The sequence below is a fragment of the Piliocolobus tephrosceles genome, chromosome 1 (genome assembly GCF_002776525.5).
Source record: "Piliocolobus tephrosceles isolate RC106 chromosome 1, ASM277652v3, whole genome shotgun sequence".
NCBI classification, from domain to species: domain Eukaryota; kingdom Metazoa; phylum Chordata; class Mammalia; order Primates; family Cercopithecidae; genus Piliocolobus; species Piliocolobus tephrosceles.
Genome location: NC_045434.1, coordinates 70,997,248 through 71,018,756, shown reverse-complemented (window position 1 = coordinate 71,018,756; position 21,509 = coordinate 70,997,248).

Here is a 21,509-nt window from a genome sequence, read left to right as displayed (position 1 = left end):
TATATATATTTTAAAATTAAACTGTTTTCTCTGAACATTCTGGGTTAATGTACTGTCTCATGAAAGTAAAAGGAAACTGACCTAGTCAGACCCAAGAAACACAGTTGCAGGGCTTTCTCTTCGATTTGTGATCAGGCACGAGTGACTCAGGCAGATTTTGATTATAGTTTCTCTGTGATGTGTTCTTCAAGTTAAGTGGTGTTTTGAGGAGCAGTCATGGCAAAAGCTCCAATTAGTTGTGAAATTATTGAAATAGGATCTGCGTGTGAGAGTTGAGAGGACATCTTGTGAACCTTAAAAGCAAATGGTAATGTTTGCTTTTATGCTATTTGTTTTTAGAGAAATCTGCAATAGCAGTAAAAACCAGATTATAGGCTAACAATGAAGAAGAGTCAATAATGAGCCACTTCAGGCGAGAAGCCTAAAATGACCCCTGCCAGGTGCTCCAGATGTTTCCTCTTGCCTTGCCTCATCTCTTCAATTTTATCTGTATTGCACTCTTGCCAATTTCTTCTACCTAATTGCACTCCCACCCCACTAACCAATACTCCCTTTAATGTCTTTAAATAAGCCACAGACTAAGAGTTGAGAAAGGACGTGTTGACAAGAGTGATCGTAATTCTCCAAGCAGTGTCTGCTTATCCACAAGTGTAAAAACACATCCTTATCTCTTCTCAACTCACTGAATGACATTTCCATGCCATCTCCAGAAGGTGTTTGGGTGCCTATGCCAACAGTTTTTCTGAAGCCATAGAGTGAAAAGAGAATTTTCCCCAGAGGACAGAAGATTATTTATGTTGGAGCTAACCAGATATTTTGCAGGATCCTGTACAATCATTTCAGCTGGTGATGAGCGGAAGTTAACTTCTTCTGACACGCAAATAAGAAAAACTCAATGTTCTCCCTGTTCTGATGTCATCTCCGATTGTTATTTTTATTGTACTTCTGAATAATAGGATTTCTGACATAAAGATTTATCTCAGGATTCAGCACAGTAGTGTTCTGAGATCAGGGCCACTTGCGATGATGGATTTATACCAGTTGTGATTCTCTGACTAATTTGCTTTGAATGAAATGAACACTGGGAAAAATCAAACATCATTCCCAAGATTTTACCTCCTAACTAAAAATACAACAGGAACTATAATGCAAAAATTTATTTTCTTTTTGCCACCGAATGACAAGATAAACTTTTTCACTTGTTATTTTAAGTAATGTAAAAAATAAATGCTGATAAACTCAACAGGACTTCTTTTTTCTTTACACAACAATTGGAAGACCCTGCAGTACCTTTTTTCCTTTTTGCTAATGTGAACGATTTTAAACACTTTCCATTTTGCTGGAAGTATTGATTGTTTTCATGGCTTCCCCTCCATGTTCCATAGATATGTATGTTCATGTTTTCACTTTCAACAATAGAGATGAGGAGGGAGTTCAGGTCATGGTGGGGGTCTATGTGAATCTGCTGGGAATGCCATAACAGAATGCTACAGACTGGGTGGGTGGCTTAAACAACTGAAATTTCTTTTCTCACAATCCTAGAGCCTAAAAGGCTAAGGTCAAGGTGCTAGCAGGGCTGATTTCTGGTGAGGGCTCTCTTCTTGGCTTGCAGAAGGCCACCTTCTCGCTATGTCGTCACATAGCCTTTCTTCTGTGTGCCTGTGCTCCTGGTATCTCTTCCTTTTCTTATGAAGACACAAGTCCTACTAGGAAGACATAAGTCCTATTGGATTAGGACCGTACTCTTATGACCTCCCTTAACCTTAATTACCTCCTTAATTATCTCCAAATATAATATATAAATTCTGGGGAGACACAATTCAGCCCATAACAAGGTCTCTGATAGCATCTTATGATTGTGCAAAAAAAAAAAATTGTAGAGTTCTTACATTGATAGAAAAAAAAAGGGAAAGAAAAGTGGTAGTTACATGTGGCTGAGAGCAAGTAATTACTTGGAATTTTGTGTATGGAAAACAGAAATTAAACAACTTCTGCCAAAACAAGTGGCAGAGAGTACCAGTGTCCTCATGCAGTGAAATGGGGGCCTCTGGGGCCAGGCAGCCGGGAAAAGTCCTTGCAAATCAAAGCAGAAGCAAAAGCAGTTATGCCCATCATTTGGTGTGTAAGAAATTGGGCTGAACCCAATCATCTTTTCTTTAAGACTTGGGGAGCGTGGTGCTCGTGGTGATCAGCCAGTCTGTTTTAAGGCATCATGGCATTAACTTAATTGTACTTTTCAGATATTATTACTCCATTCTGGCTGCTTGCATAAAATCTGAAGTATGTCAAAGGTTTATTTTAAATAATACATTATTTCATGGTTTGTGATCAATTTGATGAGGTGGAATGGGGAGGTTTTATTTTCATTATTGGGAAAAATGTCATACAAGGTGATTTTTTAAAAAGCTACTTAAAAATGAAAGCAGTGGAAAGAATATGGATATTGGAATTCCATCTCAGCTAGTCACTTGCCAAGTTACCTGTGTGACTTGCTTAACTACCTCTGCTGAAAAATTAACGTCTCTACTTTTTCTTTTTTTTTTTTTTTGAGATGGTGTCTCACTCTGTCACCTAGGCTGGAGTGCACTGGCATGATCTCGGCTCACCGCAATCTCCGCCTCCCGAGTTCAAGCGATTCTTCTGCCTCAGCCTCTCGAGTAGCTGGGACTACAGGCGCGTGCCACCATGCTTGGCTAATTTTTTGTATTTTTAGTAGAGATGGGGTTTCACCGTGTTAGCCAGATGGTCTCCATCTCCTGACCTCGTGATCCGACCGCCTCAGCCTCCTAAAGTGTTGGGATTACAGGCGTGAGCCACTGTGCCCGGCCAACATCTCTACTTCTTGCAGTAATTGTAACTATGTGACAAAATGAATCTAGCTCTTAAGGAACACTTAATGAATACATATCATCTACCAATATGTGCTAGGTAGTACCAAAAACATTTTTATTTTTTATTTTTACAATTACATAAAATAATGTGAATTTAAAAATTCACATTATTTTAATGTGAATTCAAAACATTAAAAATTCATTTTTAAGCATTTTCAAATTACTAATCTAATTTTATCAATAACTGGAGTGGGAAAAGCTGTTGTTTTTTTTTTTTTTTTTTTTTAAATGAAAGAACCACTGCACCTTGTAAAATATAGGCCTAACACGATTTTTTTTTTCCAGCCTCCCGAGTAGATGGGGGTGGCTCCGTCCCTCAGGCTGGAATGCAGTGGCCTGATCTCAGCTCACTGCAAGCTCCGCCTCCTGGGTTCATGCCATTCTCCTGCCTCAGCCTCCCGAGTAGCTGGGACTGCAGGCACCCGCCACCATGCCCAGCTAATTTTTTGTATTTTTAGTAGAGACGGGGTTTCACCGTGTTAGCCAGGATGGTCTGGATCTCCTGACCTTGTGACCCATCCTCCTCTGCCTCCCAAAGTGTTGGGATTACAGGCGTGAGCCACCGCGCCCGGCCCTAGCACGATTCTTAGGGATGATCTGATCTAACTCTTCCTGTCTTAAATGAGGAAACTGAGACCTGAACGAGGCAAATGAATTGCTCAAGGTCACATGGTAAGTTGTGGGACTGGGTTTATCTGTCAAACAGTTTCAGAGTTTTTGCTCTTTGCAAGCACCCTGCTAGTTACTGAGCTTGCTCTTGGTGTGGAAGAGGAGTCAGCCAAGCACAGACCATGATGATGGATTACTATGCATGCTGAGATGAAGATGGCCTTAAGGTACAATGAGAGCATGTAGGAGGCAGGCTGGGGTGGTACGGGAAGGCTTCTTGGAGGAGGAGGTACCTGATAGGAGTTTTGATGCCTGAGTACATTAATTAGGAGAAGGAGCAGGGCAAAGACCACGTCTAACAAAGGAAACAGTGTGTGCGAAGCTACAGTGGCTTGACAAGGCCTAGCATGTCTAGGTAATTACCAGTGGTTCAGAACGGCAGGAGCCCAGAGTGGTTATGATGTGCAAAAAAGGAGAGGCTGGAGAGGCAGGGTGGGGCCACGTGGTGCCTTCCTAACCTGTGTGCCCTGCTGAATGGTATGGATTTTCACCAGAAGGTAAAGGGGAGTAGCTGAGGGATCTTAAGCAAGGATTGAGAGCTTGTCCTTGAGGGGAAATAGAACATCTCTTCCATGGGGTTGGGCAGAAAGGAAGTAGGAATTAGGTACTGGTGTTAAACTGAGAGACAATCCAGGCTCATCCCAGCACACATCCTTCCACAGTATACTGTTTTAATTCTTGTTACTACGTGTATGTTCTAAAGCACCATGTCTTGAAAAAAGTTATGTAATTGGATCACATTCTAATTCAGAGCAATCAAGGCTCATATTTCTCCACAGATTTGTGGACGATGGGAAATGTATACCTGAAATGTTACCTTGGTACATGAAACAGTAAATATAAATGCAATTCTGCTCCAAGTTAAGAGAAAAAGCTAGGAATGTGCAGCTTAGGAAACGAAAGACACAGGGTCTGGGAAAGAGCACTGGGTGAGCAGTCTGGAGAGTGGGTTTAGCCATAGGTCTGCCACGAGCTCCCTTGGTGATCACTGAGAAACTGAGTTTGCACTAAGAGCAAACACTTGCATTGTGTGCATACAGTGGGCCATGGCACAGTCCTAAACACTGCATACGTTTTAGTTCTTTTAAACCCTCATAATCGTGTCCTCAGGTAGGCATAGTAGTAGTATCCCCATTTGAAAACTAACACATTGTGGAGTTCACAACTTGCCCGAGTTTCTACTTCTGGAAAAGTTCGGGTGATTGCGAAGGCTCACACGGGGCCATGAGAGTGGAAGGTTTTAGTCATGTAGCTTCTGTAGCTCTTTCTCTCCAGACGTTTTTTGGAGCTTCTCTGCACATTTCCATTAAGGAGCCGAGAGTAAACCCTTTGCTGAAAGGAAGTGACACAAATAAGGTCACCTGGGAAAAGCAGTCCCTGAGGTGGAACAGATGAGGGAGCTGCCATTCCCTGAATGCCTCCGGGTGCCTGGCCCTCTTCTCCCACACATCCCCCGAGGAGGATTCGTGATTCCAACTTTGCAGACAGGAAAACTGTGGTTTGCAGTGGGTCAATTGTATGTCTAATTTACAGAACCTGGATGGGAATATGCGTCTGCCCAAATACAGGAATCAGTCATTGCATCTTATATTTATGTCTAACTGGAGTGAGAGGTGGTGTGGAGTGTTCTGAGGGGTAGAAGTCAATGTTGGTGTGGGCATTTGGATTACATTAAACAAAATGTTTTGGATGCTTTGGATGAGTTTCTGCGAGAAAATTATTTTTTTCTAACTCCTCAGCCGGAAAAGTTCCTAAGACAGGCCCCGATTCTGGGAGCTTGTCCTCTGCCGGCTCTTTCAGGGATGATCCTTCAGAGTCAAAGGTGGAGCCATTCCTGGAGGCTTCTGTGTTGTGAGAGGTGAAGGAGGTGGCCACTCGGTTGCTGCTGATTGAGACCCCCTGGTCTGTACATTCCCCCTGCCACCGGGGCTGGCTGCTAACTTACACACTGTCACCTCCATCCTTTTTCCCCCTTGGAGTTGTCCGTTTTTTCATTTAAGTCAGTTTTCCTAAGTATCTGTGTGTTGCTGAAAAGGAAGAAAAAGATGTGATAAAAAAAAAAAAAAAAAAACTGGGTCACACACACCATGCAGCCTGCCTGATACACTCACAGGAATTTTATATGATTTTCAAGAACTTCATTAGATCTGTACTTGGAAACCACCTTTCACATACTCTTTCTCTTTAAGTGATATCATTTTTGTATGAATAAGTCACACAAATTCTTCAGGCCTCACAGTTAACTAATTGATGAAACAAAGGGAGTTAAATAACATAATGTTAAAGGTGTTTAAAATAAGGTTCGCAAATCCCAACTGTGTGGTTATATATACATCTATTTTAAAGTAAGATGTGGAAGAAACTTGATCATGTAGACCGTAAGCATAGACCATAAGCTCTTCAAGGGCAGGGACCACCTCTTTAATTTCTTTTGATTCCCCCTAATGCTTGGTGCTTAGCACTGAGCAGGTGTTTGTAAGTGCTTGTTGGCTGTCAAGCCAAGTGCTAAGATGCAGAAGCTTTATTTGTCTTCATGAATCTGTGCTCGGGCCATCCCTGCCAAAATAGGCCAGCGAATTAAATATTCTATAATTAGACATACAGTGTTCCCCCAGGCACTCTGTGTTCCTGCTTGTCAATGTGTCTCCACAATGACGTAGTGACAGTTGCCAGTCTCTCTGAGGCCTGTGTTCAGCTGATGAGAATGTTAATTTCACTTTATTTTTATTCTTGGCAGAGGAGAAACTCATCATTCAAGCCTATCACAAAAGGGCTGTTATTTTATAATTCAAGAAAGGGATTTTCTTTCCCTTGAATTGCAAGTAATAGGTTGGGAGTCTAAATCAGAAAATTGTAAAAAAGGTCTGTCTGTAAAGTCAAACAAATGTAGTGTGAGTAATCTGAAAAGGGAAATACATATACAATTTACTCCCATTTATTGAGAATTTCTTATGTGTCAGGAATTTTGTGTATAATATGTTATTATCCCACTTTATCTTGACAGAAACTCCCTGGCAAAGCTCTTATATTATTTCCCCATTTTACAGATGAGGGGGTGGGTTCAGAGAGATAAAAAAGCTTGCTCAAGGTCACATAAATGGTGTTAAATACAATTTGTGGGAGGCTACTGATTTGGCTAAGCCCCATGTACTATTCTCCAATAAACCAAACCAAAATGAAATCACTTGTGCTAAAGTTCCACATCACCTAAGTGGCTTATCTAACCTTCTGAGAAATCAGGAGAAAGAGGTAATAGCCAAATATCCAAAGAGGTCAGTTTTAGCAGGCGTAAGTAAGTCCCTCTGCTTTAACCCTTACCAGGAAAGTAACTTTGAAATGACAGATCCACTTGGTGTTCTTTGTTTCTGCTCTCTTCAGCCTTTTCCTGCCTGTGAGTTCTCAGTGTCCACAGTTTGGAGTAGAGTTCTCTGAACCTCTTCTGGTCCTGAGCGCTGCCTCTTCGTGAATCGCTCTTTGATCAAATAAAATTTAACAAACACACTTTGTTAAATTGATTTTGACTAAAGTTTTTCTTTTATCATTGGAGACTGATGAGGGGGGTCTCCAGCATGTCTCTCTTTCTCTCTGATCTCAAACTGCTGTGCTTAATCACTTCCTCTCTTGTCCCTCGTCTCCTCTTCCTCTCCTGCTCTCTCCACTCCTGCTTGGTAGTTAGCCAGGGAGGAGGCACTGGCACTGGTGTGTGTTTGCAGTGGCCCTTCTTCCTTCTCCCTATCTATAGTTTAGGTGAAACAATAAATGTATAGTTTTCTTGAGAATCTTCTAGAATTGTCCTGTTTGTAGGCATTTTTCTGTTGGGCTCTAGCAACTGTATATATTTCACAACTTTTTTTCCACGTACATTCTTTTTCCATTTCTATTACTTTAGCCAAAAAAAGAATAGAAGCTAGGATTAGGAACCATAGCCAGCATAAACACACCGGTGTTTGGCACTGAAGTGTGGTTTTACTTGATCCTCACAACAAATCCTGGGGAGGCATGGAGGGGCAATACGGCGAATCCTCAATTTTTGCTCGAGGAAGAGGAACCTCACATTGTAAGTGCTCAAGATCACTCGGATGGTGAATAAGACACCACACTGGAATCCAGGTCATTGACTCTAAATGTGGGATTCTTGAAAATACAGTGGAGTGTGATTTAAACGCTCAATTCCCAAAGGTTTCTCAGGGATTTGGGGCAGATGGCAACCTGACTCCATCCCACTCCTCCTCCATTCCCAGCTCTAAACTTGTTGTCTATCCTGAGCCCAGCAGCTGGGGGGCTGGCAGGCAGCTCAGAGCAGTTAAAAACTTGGGCTCCATGGCGATTCCAACAACTGGGTGAGGCCCCTAAAAGCAGGCAAGCAACAATAACAGCATCTACAAGGACACCCTTCAGCCAAATAAGTGAAGATCAAAGAGAACAATCCTAATAAAGTGGAGCAGCCTGGGAGATATTTGTCAACTTTAATTAAGGAAAATAAAATGACTTAAGGGAATTCAAGGATAGTTCAAAGAAGACTTTGCAATTAAAAGCTATGATTTGAGAAATTCAAGTTAATAATTTGGAAGACCAAGTAGAAAAAAAAAATCTTAAAGGAAAAAGAAAAAGTCAACCAACCAAAGGGAAAATATAGTGGGGAAAAGAAAAAAACATTAGTGAGTAAATCCTGGATGGCTAACATGAGACTGTGAGGAGTATGAGAGGAAACAATGGAAGAGATAGAGGAGAAGCAATAATGAAACAAAGAAAAGGAGAAAAATTTCCTGAGTTGAGGCTATTAAAGAAAACTAAGAGGGGAATGGGGGGTAGTGGGTAGCTCCTCCAGCCCACGGGATTCAGACTTTGCCTGTTCAGCAACAAGAGGTTATTAATTTGTACAGATGGTCCTTGACTTACCATGGTTCAACTTACAATTTTTCAGCTTAGCAGTGGTGCAAAAGCCATATGCAATCTTGCCTTAATGATGGGGTTACGTCTGGATAAATCCATTGTAAATTGAAAATATAAATTGAAAAATCACTTTTGACTTATGATATTTTCAACCTATGAGGGGTTTATCAGGATGTAACCACATTGTAAGTTGAGCAGCAGCTTTACTTGTTTCTATGAAGTGAGCATTATGTGTATGTATATGTATAAGTTTATATAGTCTAAGGTTTGAAGAGACATATGGGGAGAATAGATATATAAAATTTGTATTGCTATATATGGGTGTATATGTATATACGTATGAAGGTATTGCTTGCAAACCCCGCCCCTCCCAACTGTATGTATGTCTCTTTGTACCTTAGATTGTAAGTTTTTTTTGTTTTATGGTTTTTTTTTTTTTTTTTGAGAGACAGGGTCTCACTCTGTCACCCAGGCTACAGTGTAGTGATATAGTCATGGCTCACTGTAGCCTTGAACTCCTAGGCTCAAGAAATCTTCCTGCCTCAGCTTCCTGAGTAGTTAGGACTGCAGGTACATGCAACTATGCTCAGCTAACATTTTAATTTTTGGTAGAGACAGGATCTCACTATTTTGCCCAGGCTGGTCTTGAACTCCTGGGCTCAAGTGATCCCCCTACCTTAGCCTCTCAAAGTACTGGGACTACAGGTGTGAGTCACCGTGCCTGGCCCTAAACTGTAAGTTTTTAAATACAAGACCTGTATGTTTGAAAGACAAGACCTGTATGTGTGTGTTCTTTGTAGGCCTCTGTGGTGGCTTGTATTCTGAACCTAGAAGGTATTTAAGATTGGTTACTGATTTACTTTTATCTTTATGTTCTACTTCTTTCTCTTTGTACCCTGGCTAGAACTTTAGGCTTTTGTTTTGTTTTGTTTTGTTTTTGTTTGTTTACACGGAGTTTCACTCTTGTTGCCCAGGCTAGAGTGTAATGGCACCATCTTTGGCTCACTGCAACTTCTGCCTCCTGGGTTCAAGCGATTCTCCTGCCTCAGCCTCCTGAGTAGCTGGGATTACGGGCATGCGCCACCACTCCCAGCTAATTTTGTATTTTTAGTAGAGACGGGGTTTCTCCATGTTGGTCAGGCTGGTCTCGAACTCCCAACCTCAGATGATCTGCCCGCCTCAGCCTCCCAAAGTGCTGGGATTACAGGTGTGAGCCACCCCACCTGGCTTATGCTCTTGATAAATATTTGTTGAATATTGGCTGCCTAGGGAGGGAAAGAAACCAGGATAAATGATCTTGGGAGGGGAAGGTGGCTAACATTTTTTCTTCTTAATATCACAGCTGCTCCTAGGCAAAGTTGGGAAGAGGCACGTGGTTCCTCACCCACCCACCCCAGCCTCAGGACTTTCTGTCTCAGTCGTCCTGTCAGCTATCCATCCACTGAGTCCCCAGTTCAAATGGGTACTAATAATCGTTGCTTTAGTATGCAAAACCTCTCAAAGTTGTTTGATTCTTCTTTTGGTTCGACCCTGAAAAAACCTATAGGAACAACTTCTGAAGAAGTGAAATATTCGATATTAGCAGGCCCTGAAAGAAAGTGGGGGCAGGAGAGCCTTTCATGAGCCCCTCAAATGGCAGGGATTGGCCCCTAGAAGAATCGTTGAATAAGAAACACTAGCAAGTGTTAGGGGCAGAATCATTCCGCCCAAGGGACGAAGAGACTGAGCCAATGCTCTGCAGTTTCAAGCGGGAGGCGACGGGATGGGAAAACGGCAGATTTCCATACAATCTTCTTCCCCACTCACCGTCTGAATTACCCAGCTCTAGAGTGGCAAACCGTGTGTAAGATACTCAGGCTTCTTTTAAAGTGGATCCAAGAAAGGGCTGACAGATGAGTGCACAGCACGGACTGGGGAATATTCAACTGGGAGAAACTGAGCAGAAAGAAAAGTAAGCAAACAGCTGAGAGGGCTTCCCATTAGTATTAATTTAGGCATCAAAGAGAAACCTGACAACACAATGAAAGCAGCAGTCAAAGACCTTGGTTGTAGGAACAGAGGATAATAAGGCAGAATTAAAGAGCTGTAAAACACACAGTGCCAGCGCCTCCCCAGAGCCAGGCGTCACAGCTCCTCACAAAGGAGGAGGGTGAGGAGGAGGAAGGAAGGAGCGGGAGAACTGGAGAGACAATTTTGCTCCCTATCAGTGAGGGAAACCAGGAAGGATGGAGGAAGGGAAGAGCCTGCAGCATTGCACCACGTGGCCTGCTTGGGCCAAGCCGCTGTCCCTTTCTCTCACCTCCCATATGATGCAGTGCCTGGCCCAAGGAGGGTGCTTGGTGACTGTGGAATGCCAGTTGCTTGTATGAAGTTGGGTCCATGTTTAGTTGAGACTTGGCTGATGGTAACTTCTCTGCTTCCTTATTCTTGAGACAGAGTCTGAAGCTGGGAAGGCAGCACCAGTTATTTTTTAATAATCTGCAGAGAAAGCAAAAGCAAATTAACTAAAACCCACAAATCCCTAGAAGGGAAAGTATAACATTCACATCTAAGGGCATGTTTTACTCATCAGCGTACTGTAAATTCTGTTTCTCTCTTTCCTCCTTCTTCTTTTTTTTCTTTGTGGGCGGCTGGGGGAATAATCAGTAAATGCAAAATTGGAATAAGCAGCCACACTTCTGAAGCTGTGTTTAGGCCTTCATTATTTCTCTCTTAGACTAATGCTTTCCAAATTTTGATGTGCATTCAAATCTCATAGAGATCTTCTCAAGTGCGGAGTTTGATGCAGTAGGTCTGGGGTGGGGCCCTAGATTCTACATTTCTTTCTTTTTTCTTCTTCTTCTTTCTTTTTCTTTTTCTTTTTTTTTTTTTTTGAGATGGAGTCTTGCTTTGTTGCCCAAGCTGGAGTGCAGTGGCGCAATCTGGGCCCACTGCAGCCTCTGCCTCCTGGGATCAAGCGATCCTCCTGCCTCAGCCTCCCAAGTAGCTGGGCTAATTTTTGTATTTTTAGTAGAGACGGGTTCACCATGTTGGTCAGGCTGATTTTGAACTTTTGACCTCAAGCAATCCACCCACCTTAGCCTCCCAAAGTGCTGGGATTACTGGCATGAGCTACTGCACCCAGCCCTCCATTTCTAACAAGCTCCCAGGTGATGTCAGTGCTTCTTGGATCATGGTTCTTGGTTCCCCTTGAAACTCCTGGGGAGGTTTAAAAAATACTGATGATGGCTGCCCAATGTGGTGGCTCATGCCTATAATCCCAGCACTTTGGGAAGCTGAGGTGGGAGGATCACTTGAGCCTAGGAGTTTTTGAGACCAGCCTGGGCAACATAGTGAGACCCCATGTCTACAAAAAATAAGAAAATTAGCCTGGCTTGATGGCGCACACCTGTAGTCCCAGATACTTAAGATACTGAGGCAGGAGGATTGATTGAGCCTGGGAAGTCAAGGCAACAGTGAGCCGTGATTGTGCCACTGCACTTCTGAATGACAGAGCGAGGCCTTGTCTCAAAAACAAAAACAAAACCTAAACTGAAGTCAGTGTTCCACTCCAAAGATTCTGATCTTTAACTTTGGGTGTGAGAATTTTCCAAGCCCTCCAGGTGACTTACATGTGTAAGTCAGGGTTGAGAACAGCTGATATGGACGGTGAAAGAAGGGTGGAAAGGTGGTGTGGAAGCACATGGGCTGGCAGCAGATTCACCCTGGTTTGAATCCGGCTCTGCCATTGACTGGTCAAGTAACCTTGGGTGTGCACTCCACTATATGAGCCTCAGTTTTCTCATCCATAAGAACAGGGGATAATGCCGCCTCCCTCTTAGGATCGTGAGGCTTAGCCCATTTATGCCTGAGGTTGCACTTTTTTGAATTTTTGCAATCAGACCTTGGCGATGACCTTGAGCGGTAGGATATCAATAACTCCCACATGCTTAGGGTTCCAATAATGGAACACTAGGTATAAATGCATTTTAAACACATATGTTCAGTTCCTAATACAGGGCGGGGTATACACGATCAATCCGTATGAATATTTGTTGCCTTGCCTCATGTTACTATCTAGTCCAGAAACACCTGGAGCAAGATTAAAACTCATGGTTTGTGATTCAAATTTGGTAAGTAAATGAGTTGTAATGGACTTGAATAGTATTTAAACATTTTACAAATCTATTGTTTAAATATCCAAAGGTTACATGCAAGTCTAGTTTTTGGCTTCTTTGGAAGCATATCAAGATTTGGTAATAATGAGAACCATTTGGCCTGCCTGGAGCTGAGTAGCTCTTTCCCCTTTTAGAAGGGGCATTGCTTTTCCATTTGCTGAGCATCCTGTCAGTGTCTCCATCACATCCTCAATGTCTACATGTGCACCTACATTACCCTTCCAGCTTTTGCATTTACAGTGCCTGCCTGCGCCTCATCAACATTTGAGCTTGCCACTTCTGGTCTACAAACTCATGTTGCAATTCCTCATCTTCCAGGATCTGGTTACAAACCACTGGGCATGCCACTTCTTGCCATTTATTACACAGACTCGATATTTTCACACAATATTGCTTAAAGTTTTCTCCCTGCTTCCTGGGAGTGAAATGACTTTCCTTCTTCATATGTTGTTTGTCTCAGTTGTGTGGGGAAAAAACAGGTGTTATAGAATTGTATCTCCTTCCCAATCCACGTGTTGAAGCCCTTTGCTAAGGAATATTTATGTTCTTTTTTTTTTTTTGAGATGGAGTTTTACTCTTGTTGCCCAGGCTGGAGAGCAATGGCACGATCTCGGCTCACCACAACATCCGCCTCCCGGGTTCAAGCGATTCTTTTGCCTCAGCCTCCTGAGTAGCTGGGATTATAGGTGTGCACCACCACACCTGGCTAATTTTTGTATTTTTAGTAGAGACAGGGTTTTGCCATGTTGGCCAAGTTGGTCTCAAACTCCTAGCCTCAAGTGATCTTCCCACTTTGGCCTCTCAACGTGCAGGGATTACAAGTGTGAGGAGATGTTTCAATAGATAAAGAAATTAGTAAAAGATTCAAGGAATCAAATCATTTAGTTATACTTTGGGGAAAAGCACCTGGATTATTTGATTCAGCTCAAAACATCCAAAGGACATTTGTCTAACATCTGTTGGGGTAGGCGTCAGCGCTTGACTCACCCAGAAATCCCTCAGTGGCATCAGTCTGATGCCCACTGTCCCTGGAATTGCTCATCTTCCCAATGTGTTGACCACATCACAGCTGGCTCTGACAGCCAGAGATGGTATGTCAGAACAGGCTTGCTCAGCGATGAGATGAGTTTACCTTTGATGGGCCAGGAAAAGCAGATTAAGTGGCTAGGGGAGAAGCAGTACTGGAGGAAATCCTAATAGCAGTAGATAAGAAGTACGAGGCCAAGCGTGGTGGCTCACGCCTGTAATCCCAGCACTTTGGGAGGGTGAGGCAGGCGGATCACGAGGTCAGGAGATCGAGACCATCCTGGCTAACACGGTGAAACCTCTTCTCTCCTAAAAGTACAAAAAATTAGCCAGGCATGGTGGTGGGCGCCTGTAGTCCCAGTTACTCGGGAGGTTGAGGCAGGAGAATTGCTTGAACCCGGGAGGCGGAGGTTGTAGTGAGCCGAGATTGCGCCACTGAACTCCAGCCTGGGCGGCAGGGTGGCAGAGTGAGACTGTCTTCAAAAAAAAAAAAAAAAAAAGAGCAGAATTACAACCAGGAGGGAAATGCAGTCTCCATGCAGTCTTTAGCCACGTGCCCAGCTAAAACCTGGAATTCAAACACACTTTCATTCCTTAGTATGAAAGCCTCTGCCCCAGTTACTAAGTCTTTGAGTTCAGGGTTCATTGGGTTTCCTCTACCTATGGTTGAACTAGTTCTAGAATATCCAGAGAGGCTTGGGCATGCATTCATTCATTCTACAAATATTTAAAAGTGAGCCCTTTCTATGTGCCAGGCAACATGCTAGCTGCTGAATTCTGAAGGGTAACAGGCAGACAAATTCACAGCATGTGCTATATCTGTTTCTGTTAGCCTGATCTCTTCTATTGATTTACATACTTTCCTGTTGATGACAATTACAATATCTAACATTCATTGCTTTTTATATGCTTGTTATAATTTTATCTTTATCATACCAGATAAGATAGGTGCTATTATTACTACTATCCTCATTTTACAGATGAAGAAATTGTGGCTCAGAAATATTAGGTGACTTTCCTAAGGTCATAATTAGCGGATGCCAGCTCCAGGATTTGAGCCCAGGTATGTCTGACTCAAAACTCATGCTTTAACTGCTACGTTATATGGGCTTTCTAAAAACATAACAGTGGCTCCAGGCCACGAAAGATGGAAATTTCTTAGAAGATGATGGGTCTTTACATTAAAAACATTTTTAACAAAGATATATATGCACATAGTTTAAAAGTCAAGTGGTTCTGCAAGGCTTATTATAAAAACCACCAATGCCTTGCTTACTTATATCTCCATTTGCCATTCCCTAGCAACAAACATTTCCAACTAGTCTGGCTTTTCTGCTCTCATTTCTTAATTTTTCAGTTTTAGGGATTATCCAATGAATTCTCACCATGGAAGACAAAGGTTTATCTCTCTTTAACTGTCTGCCTCCACTGTAACACACATGTTGCTTTCTGCCCACCCACCTGCATCCTCACAGTATGGTTAAATCATACTTTCACTTAGATCTGAACCCAGTATTTACATGATTTTGCCTATATGAATGCTAATCGCATGTGAGCCACCTAGTACATCATGATTATGTCTCTTTTCTTGTGCAACTATTTGTTTTCCTGGAGTTAATAATTATCTCATGTTTTGCTTTGCTTAGCTTTTCTATGTACTTATCACTAATTCATCCTCCAACTCCTCTCCCCATTGTCTAAATCTCCCTCACACACAGCAGGAATTCTGTCCATTTCTTCTCCTGGGAGTCAGCTCTCCGAGAGCCTCCTGACCTGCTCCATTCTGGGCTGGAACAGAACGGTCATCCTGGATTTTTTTTTTCTTCAACATGTTGGGGATTCCCTTTGTGTCCCTCTTGAGTTATATCCTCCTTTTCATGGATCCATTTTCTTCCTTTTCCTTGATCTAGAAATTTCCTGAGAAAGGTGCAGAAAAGGAAAATTTGGAGACTTTGAATGTCTAAATATATCTTTACCCTCATGTCTCTTTGATAGTTTTGCTGGGTGGAGAATTCTATGTTGGAAATATTTTTCTCCTCAGTATTTTAATGCATTACAACACGTCCTACAATGCTAAACTGGTTCCCGATCCTTTTAAATGAGTATGCTTTCCCCAACCCCTAGAAGATTTAAGGGTCTTTTCTTAGTCCCCAGTGTTCTGAAATTTTTCCAGGATGTGCTTTGTATTTTTCTATTTTCTTCTGCTGTTCTGAGCACCCTATGGGCTCTTCACCTGGAAAACTCAGGGAAACTCAATATGGGAAATTTTCTAAATTGTTTCCTTGATGTTATCCTCTGAGGCAGAATGTTTCTTAGAACAGTGGGCTGGGATTTCTTAGTTCCCACAGAGGAAAAAAATCATATATATATATATAGATTTTTTTTAAAAAAATTTATCTTTACATTATTTAGCAATAGCACTGGGCACTTAGTGCTCAACAATTGTAAAACTCACCAGAATTGAGATAAGCTTCTTGCAAAGTTGAAGTTTTAGGATTTAAATGTGACTGTATTTGTCATGTTTCTCAATAAAGGCACAAGATGCTCAGAGTGGTGAGTGACTGGCTCTGCTGGTGGCCCCTCATTCCATCTGAGGGTTCAGTCCAGCCAGATTTCAGAATGACTGCCTGTTAATACGAGTGCTCCCAAACCTCCCATAACTTTTCCATGAATTATTCCTCCATAGCCAACTCATCACTGTCTATCTCTTCCCACAACGATGCTGGATTTTCCATGGCTGGGGTGGGTTTTGGGGGCAGGGAATAGTGGTCAAAGGAGGGAGGAGACCAATTCACCAGTTTCCTGCTAAGTTGATGGAAGTGTTTCCTGCTTGACCTGCCTTTAGAAAGAACTGCCTGCTAAGGCATATACTGATGGCTGGGAGAGTTGGGGGCTGAAGGTAGGCCTGGAAGAGCTGTGCAAACCTTTTGGGAAAATCCAAAGGAATGAAGGTTAAGTGTAAAAATTGTTGAATTTAAATGGAAATCCTTTGGAATGCTTTTTGGGATAGTTTATCTTTTAACTCAAGATTAATATTTGAAAGGTTTATGGTTATAGAGAAGAGGAATACTCACATATCTTCTTTAAAAAATGAACATAAATGTCATTCTCACCTCCAAAACACTGCACTTAATTTTAGATTAGTAATAAGTAAGACATCTGGATGGAACTGAACAGAAGTGGTTTTGAAGAATTTGGGGAGCTGGGCAGGCTTTTCTGCAAATGAACAGCAGACTGTTTTAAAATTATATTTTTTAAAGTCTAAAGAGACAGTTAAGGATTGGTTTCCCATTCTTTTCTCTCTGGGTTACCTTCACCAACCACAAAAATGTTATGGAGTGTCTTTGGGGCCAACTCCTTATAAGAGGTGATCTAGACTTGGCTTATTACTTAGACCTAAAAAGGAAGGGGAGTCTGGGTGCTGGTGGCTCATGCCTGTAATCCCAGCACTTTAGAAGGCTGAGACAGCTGGATGGTTTGAGGCCAGGAGTTCAAGACCAGCCTGGGCAACATAGTGAAACTCTGTCTCTGAAAAAAATAAAAAATGGAAAAAGGAGGCGAATGATTGAAAACAAAGCCAACTTTTTATGAGATCTGGTTTAGTTTAAACCAAAGATAAAAAGGATACCCCATAAGGAGCAGCAGCCTATAGGATTAGGTTAGTGAGGAAGGATCATTGAGAATGGGCAACACAGGCTTTTTTTTTTTTTTTTTTTTTCCCCTTTCTGTCTGTCTCCTGCTTCTACAGAAGCTGTGCCAGAACTGTGGGATGGCCTTCAATCCAGTCTTGCTATGTTCCCTTCCCCAGATATTGATGACACAGTCAACCTTGCTGTCCCTGTGTCCTCTGTTCAACGCCCTGCTTGACCACAAGGTAATGCGGAGGAAGCATAACATAGAGCTCTAATAACGTTTCCTGTAGTTCAAGAAGTTAAGTAGATGTTGTGAAGTCCACTTGTTTTGTCCCCAATATGTACAGGTGGCTTTGAGAACATCGACTCTGGGCAAGGCACTGGATTGTTTCTCTTGAGAGGAGTACAGAAGAGAAATGGCAGCGACTTTCAAGAAATTCTTGTGAAATGAATGGATGAAAGGCCAGCACAACAAACCCACATAAACAGATTCTCAAATGTGTATGATTTCTGCTATGGACGGAGCTCTTGTAGGAAGAGTCCTCCAAGCTTGGAGCAAGGAATCTGCTCCGGGAGATGGTGTTGAAAGCGTATCCCAATCCACCTTCCCCCATTCAGGTCTCATCCCTCGGCTGTTGCGTGGGGCCTATGTCCCTCTTCAAGTAGATCCTAGGTCGAGAAGGGCCCATGGAACTTTGACTCTTACATACAGGTGTAACGGCTTGAGTTTTTATTTTACTTGTAAGAGAATCCTCTCCTTAGGTAATGGGCTACTCTTCACCAAACGTGTGGACTTTTCTCCTTAGAGCTCTTGTAGTCTTCATTTCTGCTACATGAAGGTTGGAATGTAACTCTTGCTATTGTGGTGTGTTGTTTCCTTAGCATTGCACTTTTGGAATACTGCTGTTTGGAAACTACTTTCATGCCATTTCATTGTTCAGGAAAGATCCTGGTTAAATTTCTAAATTTAGAGATAATCCTTATGTTTTCATCACTTTATCTGTTTAATTCTAGACAGAAAACCCACAGCACTGAAGATAAGCATGCTACCTGAATAACCAGGCTGCCTGAAATGCTGCCTAACCCTGGAAGCATTGCAGTTGCATGAGTACAAAAGGAGGGAATTCCCCTGAAGGCAAAAATGAATTCTGTCTGGTCCTGCTGAATACCTATGCCTGGCCCAGCACCTGGCACATAGTGCATGCTCAATAAATATTTGTTCAGTGAAGGAGAACAAACAGCAAATGCAATTTAATAATTCTCCCCAGTCCTTGAAAATGTTCCTGTCTGTATCAGATTCTGACACAGCTGGTATCTAATGGACAGCCATTAGGTACAAGGTTCTATGTTTCACATTTGCCAATTCATCGAATCCTTCTAGCCATCCTGTGGTCTTGCTTAAAAAATAAAATCTAACAATTACAGTTTTCTCACCAGACTGGAGTAGAATATGCTTGCTAACTTGTCCCAAACTTCTCCTGTAGTGCCAGGTTTTACCTATAAAAATTCAAGGCAGGTTGGGGCAAAATTTCTTTAGCAGCTTGTCTTCAACTCTTTGGAAGCTCAACACATTTCCTTCAACACATTTCCCTGTTGCAGTCTAACAACAGAGTAGTTCTCTGGGGCGTTATCTGCTTTTAAAGTTAAAAATATTGTAAAAGTAACAATGTGCTTTGCCAAACATTCAAACCTTACAGAAGCATATTTAAGCAAATAAGTTACATGACTGGTCTCTTCTCTCTTCCCCAGACCTTTCTCTGTGAACTTCATTCACCATAGGTGGCTACCACAGCCACCCATCGTCTTTAGATGCTTCCCTGAACTTCTTCTGGGCCTTTTGAGCATAGTATTCACATTGCTTTGCAACCTTGGTTTTTTAATTTAACCATATGTTGTGGACATCTCCCAGGTCAGTACATTCGATTTAACTCATTCTTTTTATTGGCTGCCAAGCAGTGATGAGCTGCCAGTACCTAACATTTGTTGAGTGTGTCTGTGTATCAAGTACCAGGTGTCATTTTTAATTTTATTCTCACAAAAACCATATGAGGTAGGTACTTTTTTCCATCCTATTTTTATATGAGGAAACTGAGGGTTTTAAAAAATAATAATCCACTTAACTAGTCCCTATTAAGGCATAGTTAATTGAATATATATTTATACATACATACACACACACATCTGTAGGATAAGTCCTGGATTCATGCATCCCACATTGATTTTTGAGAGCCCACCATGTGCCAGTAAATGTCGTAGGCACTAGGAGTGCTGTGTTGAAGACAATATAGATCCTGCTTCAGTAGCGCTTATACACTAGTGCCTAGGCAGACAAGAGTCATGACGTCGGGTGGTGATGTAAGCTAAGAACAATAAGACAATGGAGGGAATGGAGAGTGACAGAGTTACTATTCGAGTGTGTGATCAGGAAAGACTTCTCTGGTGAGAGACCTGAATGAAGCAAGGGAGAGAATATTCTGGAACAGGAAGTCAAAGACAGAAATGTGGCAGGTTCAAGGAGAGAAGAGCATATCAAGGATGACTCCAGGGTTCCAGAACTTCAGTAATACGCTGAATGGCAGGGCCATTTACTAAGAGGGGATGGGGAGCAGGGGTAGTTTTGAGAAGGTAGGGGAAAGGAAGAAGAATTCCATCATGGACTGATGTTTGCTGTGTCTATTACACATCCAAAGAGAGGTGTTCAGACAGGAGCCTGGGGGTAGAGGAGAGGTCAGGGTTGGAGACTTAATTTGGCCACTGTCAGTCTATGGGACATGTTGAAAGATACCGGACTGACTAAGTGCACCTGAGTGAGGGAGCCAGAAAAGACCAGAATTTCTAAGTCAAAGAAATGCAAACATATTCCTAAATGTTGTCAAATTGTTCTTGAAAAAGTTTTGCCAACTTGTACTTACCAATACCCCAGGAGAGGGCTGACTCCATACCCAGGGGTGAAAAATAAACTATTGTTTCCATTTAAATTTGTATTTATTTACTGTGAATTAAATTGAGCACATTTCCAATGTTTTATTGGCCCTTTGCTCCATTTTATCCTGTGATATGCCTCTTCATGCTGTTTGCCCATCTGATCAATTTATAAGAATACTGATTTTCAGGATTTATTGATATATACATTTATTGATTTATAAAGAGCTCTTAGAATATTTATATTTAAGAACATAAATCCTTTGTCATATGTTTTACAGTTTTTTATTTTTTCTTCTGATTTTCAAAGTGCTTTTTGCAGTTCAGATGATTAAAATTTTTAGGTAGTCAAGTTTAATAATATTTTTTCCTTTTAAAGCTTCTGAGTTTAATACTTAGAGGGGTCTTTTATAATCTAAGATGGCAATAGGATTCCCTCAGGTTTTCTTGTAATTCAAAGTTTCCAGTGTGTCTTTGATTTCTCTTATTTTCACTGCAGAATTACTCAGCAAAGGAATCTATGGAACTAATTTCTTTTTAGGCTCATTTGGCAACAGTTTGCTGCTGGTGAAGTAGGAGGAGGTTAAACAGCAGCTGCCAAGCTTTTGGTTGTGCCCAGAGCCCGGCACATGATAGGTGCTTAATGTGTCTTTGCTGAAGGAATGCTTTGTTGGCTTTTGTCTTAACAGGGGTAAAACTCTTCACAGTTGCCAAGTATTTCCCTGATGTTATCTCTTCTGAAGCTCCAGCCTTTCCTGCAGTAGAAAGAGGGGCCGGGGAGGAGGCCAGGGTGACTTGGTCAGCACTGACCAGAGCTGGGGACGACAGCTTTATAGAGGAAATGCCTTGCAGACACCACTGGGGCAGTTCCTTTTCACCTTTCTAGGATTTGGTGACTGGAGAATTTCAAATACACAATTGCAGTTTCTACTCTGGAGCTCGCTTTGAAGAAGGAGAAAGTGTTTGCTACTCCAAACAAACCATATTGTAGGCAAAATGCATTTTGTTCCGCAAGAAGGGAGCTAGTGTGTGTGTGTGTGTGTGTTGTGTGTGTGTGTGAGTGTGTGTGTGTGTGTGTGTGGTGGCGGGGAGGTGGGGGGCGGGTCCCGGTTTCCAGTCCTTTTCTTGTCACTTTCTGCCATCTACCGGCCATAGCACAAAATACTCTGGAATGACTTCAATGACGCCTATGAGGAAGGAGGCTTTATTCCTGTACCTTCTCAACCTGAAATGTAATTGCCCAGATAAATTGTGCCATAATTCACCAGAATCCAACTTTTATTTTTTTCAAAATAACAGTTCTGAATGGACTGAATTAT